Below are 5,577 nucleotides of genomic sequence, written 5' to 3'. Positions count from 1 at the left end.
CTCCTCTTCTCCTGCATTGTACTACTATTACTACTGTGTGTGATATCTGAAGAAATGAACTGTTTCATTTATGACATTCTCACATATTTATTCAGGTTTATCTTGACATACATGCAATGTACAGATATCTTTACGTTACTCTGTAATAATACAGTGATCATACCCATCTAAATTTGGCCTCATGGTTCACAAGCTTCCAGTTGCAGTCTTAGAATCAGCCACATGGTGGCAGTTTACCCTCAGTCTCCAATGAGGGTGACATGGCACCGGTTTGAAATTGATTCAGTTTATTCACATTAATTTAGTTAATGATCCCTGTTTTGTCAGAAATAGAAAAGTAATTTTATTAAAACATATCTGTACATATTATATTTAAAGACTTTGGGGTTAATTTTCTGTAGTTTACCACAGCAAACCCAGAATAGCTTTAAAATGATCACAATCTTTAAAGCAGGGCTATACTGTGGAAAACCATGCAAAATTAAAACTGCTGCAAATGATTATTCTGCAAACATCTTAACACTGTGCACTGAGTAGATTTTCCCTCTTAGAAAAATACTCTAATGCCACATAGTGTCACATATATTCTTGAAATCCCACTTGGAGCATTCAGGGTTAAACTCAAAAGTCAAATAGTGGTATATGATAAACCCAGTGACTGACAGGCAAGCAGATAAAAAAGCTCTGATCTACAGTTTAAATCCATGAATCTGGGTGCAGAGTACAGACAGCATCTGCCTCTCCTGCTTAAATAAGAGCACATTTCCACAGCCACATGCTCCTTCCAGCTGAAAGTTCAACAGCTTTCAACTTTTCATAACATCGTATCATTAATATGTTAAATGAAAATAATTTCTTGCAGTATGTGGACAGCACTTCCCTCTTTATTTGTGGTATATTTCACCAAATGAAGGTGGTAAGAATTCAGCTCTTTTTGCAATAGGAAATTCCGTTAATGTCTTGTTTAACTACTTGATGAAAATCAACCATCTCTTTCTCAACACCAAATGGAGGTTGTGTTTTTTCATCTCCAACTTCCCCTGTGTGTGTGGTATTAGTGGCCTGAAAAGGGTGTAGAAATGACTCACACTCTGAGCTGCTACATGAAGATAAGCTGCTATGACACTATATGAACAAAACTCACAGTAGATTTCTGTGTTTCACATAGAATGACTCAGTAAATAGCTGTCCATGCTTCACATTAATTCACGTCCTTTCTTGTAATACCAAGTTGTCAAATATCTTGTTCTAAATATGATCAAAGTAGGATTTTGTCTGATGACTCGATTTCTTCATCCACATTGTACACTGGCACAATCTGGGGTAACGTGCGAGGGCTGAAACTGCTGTGGCCATTTTGTTTATATTTCAAGCTTCAAGAAAAATAATGTGTCAGTGCCTTTCAAAACAAATCATATGCACTATTCCAAAAAGGTTAATTTTGTCTTCACTGAACTTATTTATGCTTTTTTCTTATTGATAGACAAGTGCTTTTAAGGTGTTTTCAATAAGAAAAAAAGCATAAATAAATCATATGCGCTTTAAAGGAATAGTTCCACATTTTGATCGCTGCACTCTCGTGTAGGTATACTTAATGTGAAGCTACAGCCAACAGTCAGTTATCTTAGCTTAGCACAGAGACTGGAGACAGGGAAGCAGCTAGCCTGGCTCTGTCAAGTAACATTATCCACCTAGCAGCACCTCTAAACCTATCTGTGCATGTTAAATAGTGAACTTTAGAGATACTGGTTTTCACAGACCAATCGTTTCCCCCTGTTTCCAGTCTTCTAAGCTAAGATAACCGACTGCCGGCTGCAGCTTTAGATGCAAGAGTGATATCAGTCTTATCAGTCTTTTTCAAAAACAGCTCCTTTAAATGACTAATTTTTTGATCAGCTACCTGTCTCGTAGGGATGGAGGGTTAAGTCTGTGATGCATTACAACACTTTAGAATCCCTGAAAGCTACCAGAGAATGCATCACTCACTCACTGAAAAAATTGCAGCAGCAAAGTCTACATGACTGTAAACTATACAGCGTGCATGTTTTAGACCTTAGTTCACACAGAACTGTATGCATTTTAGTGAATGCGTATGGTGTCATTAATGTAATGAGGTAGAGGCTGAAGATGTATTGTAGTTGCTTCTCATACTGCACCCACAGCTGTGGTGGGAGTTGTTATTTAAGATCAAGTTCAGTTTAGGCCTTCTCCTCTTTGTCTTGTCCCAGCTGTCTGTGCTCATCACAGCCAGGCTTGTTTCTTTCCTGTGTCCCTGTGGCCTTGATGTTTCCTGCTGCAAAGGACGCTGATTGGCAGAACATCTTGATTAGCCTGGTACATACAGTTACACTGAAACAGCTGAGCCTCCCAAGAACAACAGCCCACTCTGTACCCCATGCATGGTTGGTATACAGTCACCTTGTAAATTAAGTACAGCACAGTTGTAGCTGTAGAGGGAAGTCAAGTGAGATATTCATTGTGCATTGGTCCAGAGTGACAAGAGGAAGTTACACAGCATGGTGCATAGTACATTCTGGTTGTTGCAAAAAAAAAAAAGGGGGGTAATATTAAATGATATAGCAATAAAAAGTGATAATAATAACTTTTACAGCATTTTCCTTGAGGAGTCCAGACATCACTCCAGATACTGAGTATGGGGTGGGATGGTTATGTAGATAGGACATCACTGGAGGCTCTGTGTCAAAGTGAAGCGATGCTCCACACCACATGAAGGCTTTCGGAAGAAAACAGGTGGTAGCCCTTTTCTTTGCCTGGCTCCTCATTGCTTTTCCTGAACAGAGGGAGGGGTGGTAAACTGACAGATCACCACCAATGAGCAGTGCAGACTAAACACGGATGCTTCTCCTCGGAGCAGGAAAAGTGACAGTTAACAGAGCAGGAGGAAGCATGTTCTATAATTAGAGAAAAGTGCTGCTGACATTATCATTGATGGAGATACTATATCAAGATCATTAACATATAGAATAAAAGGTACAAATCTCATCCCATAGTATTAAGACTGTTCTTAAGTGCAGCCTTAACCTTAAAATGTAGTGAACTAAATCTCACATGGGAGGTTACTACTTTGTTGATTTTCAATACTATGAACTACGATGAACCCATATACATAGAGTTCCATGCTGAGCACAATAGTGAGAAGACAAGTACACCACCCAAGACAAACAAAACTAACAAATATGTCTCAGCAAGCCGTTATCTTAAACACTATGAGCCATGAAAGTCTTCAACGGCATTTCACAACCACGACATGTTGACACTTTATTTCCACATATTTCCTGAGAGCTAGCTTTGCAGTTATCTTCCTTGTTTTGACTTCCTCTTTTCAGCGTTGACGCTCAATGGTCAAACGAATTGTCTTGTGCTCAGTATCATCATTGTGAACTTTTGTGAGAGGAAAGAAGAGCTCTGCACTTGGACTCCTCTGCTGCAACGTCAACAGGTAACACTTTGGCTTCTAATTTCCAAAATGTTGAGCACAAGAAAAACATTTTAATGTAACAAAATACATATCTATATGGTATACTACTGTATTAGGTCTTTCTGGTTTGAGTGGTACCAGTGTCTTGTTCATTTATTCTGCAGAGTCATCATTGATTTTGCGGGAGATCAGGCCCCCCACTTAGTGTATTTGACAAGCTGAGTTGGACACTCTGTATCAGTGAGTGTCAGTTTGTCAAATACCCCAAGTGAGGTGTCACTTGTCTACAAGTTGAGGTCACCCTGGGTTACTCCACGCACTGACCAGCCGACTCCACAGGATGATCTACATGCCATGGAAAGTGAATGCTTCGGGACAAGAGCCTCGAAATGTGATTCTTGTGACTCTTTTGAGGAAATGGACAAGGAACAAGGTTTACAGCAGTTTATTCCACAAGAATCTATATCTGTAATTCATGAGCAAAGTCTTCATAGAGATGTTAATATGTTTATGTTTATGTTGAACCCACTGCTGTTTTTTCAGTCTCTTTGTTTCTAGGTTTATAGCACAGTCAACAGAAATCTCATCCAAACATAACACATATTATTTTCATACTTCCATCATGCAATGTGCATCCAGATGGCTGTAGAGGTTAAAATAACTTTATGAAAAATAATAGTTAAAAACACATAAGAATGGAGATTTGATATACAATATGTTGCCTGTGATGTAAATGATCAAAAATAAAAATGCATATCTTGACTTGATCTTTTTCTGTGTAAGAGCAAATCCATGTAGTGGAAAAATGTGTATGATCAGTTTCTACTCAAGCAACGACTAAAGTGCTAATCAACCATGAAGAAGAAGACTCTGTATCTGTCACCTCTGTATTTTCTTCATTCAGTATTTTGCTAAATTCTTGTATCAGCCTTGATGAAAGCGTCCTCTGTCTACCAACGTGGGAATACGTGTCTTCTCAATTTCACAAGTCAAATCAGACAGCGACATGGTCAACACGGCCAATAAAATATTCAGTGACCACGAAGCTTCATCTGTCTCTATCTCATGTGTCTCCTGAATCTTTGGGGGAATTTATTTGTGATCACATGATTTGCCAAAATGCATCAACCCTTCTAATGGAGGTGAACAGGGTGGAATTTTTACAGGCTGATCTCAAGTGTTATATTCATATTCTGAAGGTGAAGAAGTTCTGCATCCAGAAGCTTTTATCTGATGACACGTATCAGCCTGCCTTGCACTTCCTGTTCCTGTGGGGAAGCTGCATTCCCTATATGTGTAAGCCTGTTTGACATTTGAACACCAATTAATGGATAGATTCCCACCAACTCACAGACACCAAATAAGGCTTTATTGTCATGAGGGTTTAAAAGTTTAAAATAGCACGATGTCATCACTCATGTGTCCTGCTACCATCCATCACTATATTAATGTCTACTACTGTGCATCATTGCATGGGAAGGCTGGTAACACATGGTGCACTGTAAAATGTGACAATTTGATCTTACTTTAATAAATCTTGGAAACCGATTGCCTTGAAAAAACTAAGTAAATATAACCATTAGTTTAAAGTTATGGTGACTTCATATCCATGTGTTAACTTTACTTAAAATGTAATTGTGCAACTTAGAAATGGCAACTAAAGTTAACTTGCTTTTAAGTGGTAGCAACTTAACAAGTTAGTCTGACTTGTGTGGAAAGTTGTGTTTATTCAGTAGAATTTAGGAAACTGATTGCCTTGGATAAATCAAGTAAGCACAACAAAGAATGACAGGATTGTTTTTATTTTTAAGAAAATATCGTTTTGAGCATTTTAAATTAAGACCAATGTATGAACTAACAAATAGAAATAACCAATGAAATAAGTCCATTTCCAGATTCTAGATTCTAGATTCTAGTTGAATCAACAAGATAGTGAGAAATAAATAAACTATACTAATGTAATACAAGTCAGCATAGCTATTACCTTTTAGTGTGTAAGGTATGTGCATTCTGCCTACACTGCGTCCATGGTTAACATCTGCATCTGCACACACAGCTATCCATCATGTGCATTAGGCCTGTTTGGTATAAACAAAATGATGAGGATGACGTCTTCTTAATGTCTCATTTTTAATGTA

General features: G+C 38.1%; 1 long non-coding RNA gene across 1 annotated transcript; it reads left to right on the top strand.

Annotated features, from left to right (window-relative positions):
• Positions 1–3,393: 3,393 nt before the first annotated feature.
• On the top strand, positions 3,394–4,484 carry LOC111658305 (uncharacterized). The gene is made up of 2 exons (XR_002760987.2): positions 3,394–3,460; positions 3,604–4,484. It is a non-coding gene; the product is annotated as an uncharacterized LOC111658305 (long non-coding RNA).
• Positions 4,485–5,577: the final 1,093 nt, after the last annotated feature.

The sequence above is a fragment of the Seriola lalandi genome, unplaced genomic scaffold (genome assembly GCF_002814215.2).
Source record: "Seriola lalandi dorsalis isolate HSWRI2012SDOR001 ecotype SW California unplaced genomic scaffold, Sedor1 jcf7180002054437, whole genome shotgun sequence".
NCBI classification, from domain to species: Eukaryota; Metazoa; Chordata; class Actinopteri; order Carangiformes; family Carangidae; genus Seriola; species Seriola lalandi.
This window is presented reverse-complemented; position numbering and strand designations above follow the sequence as displayed.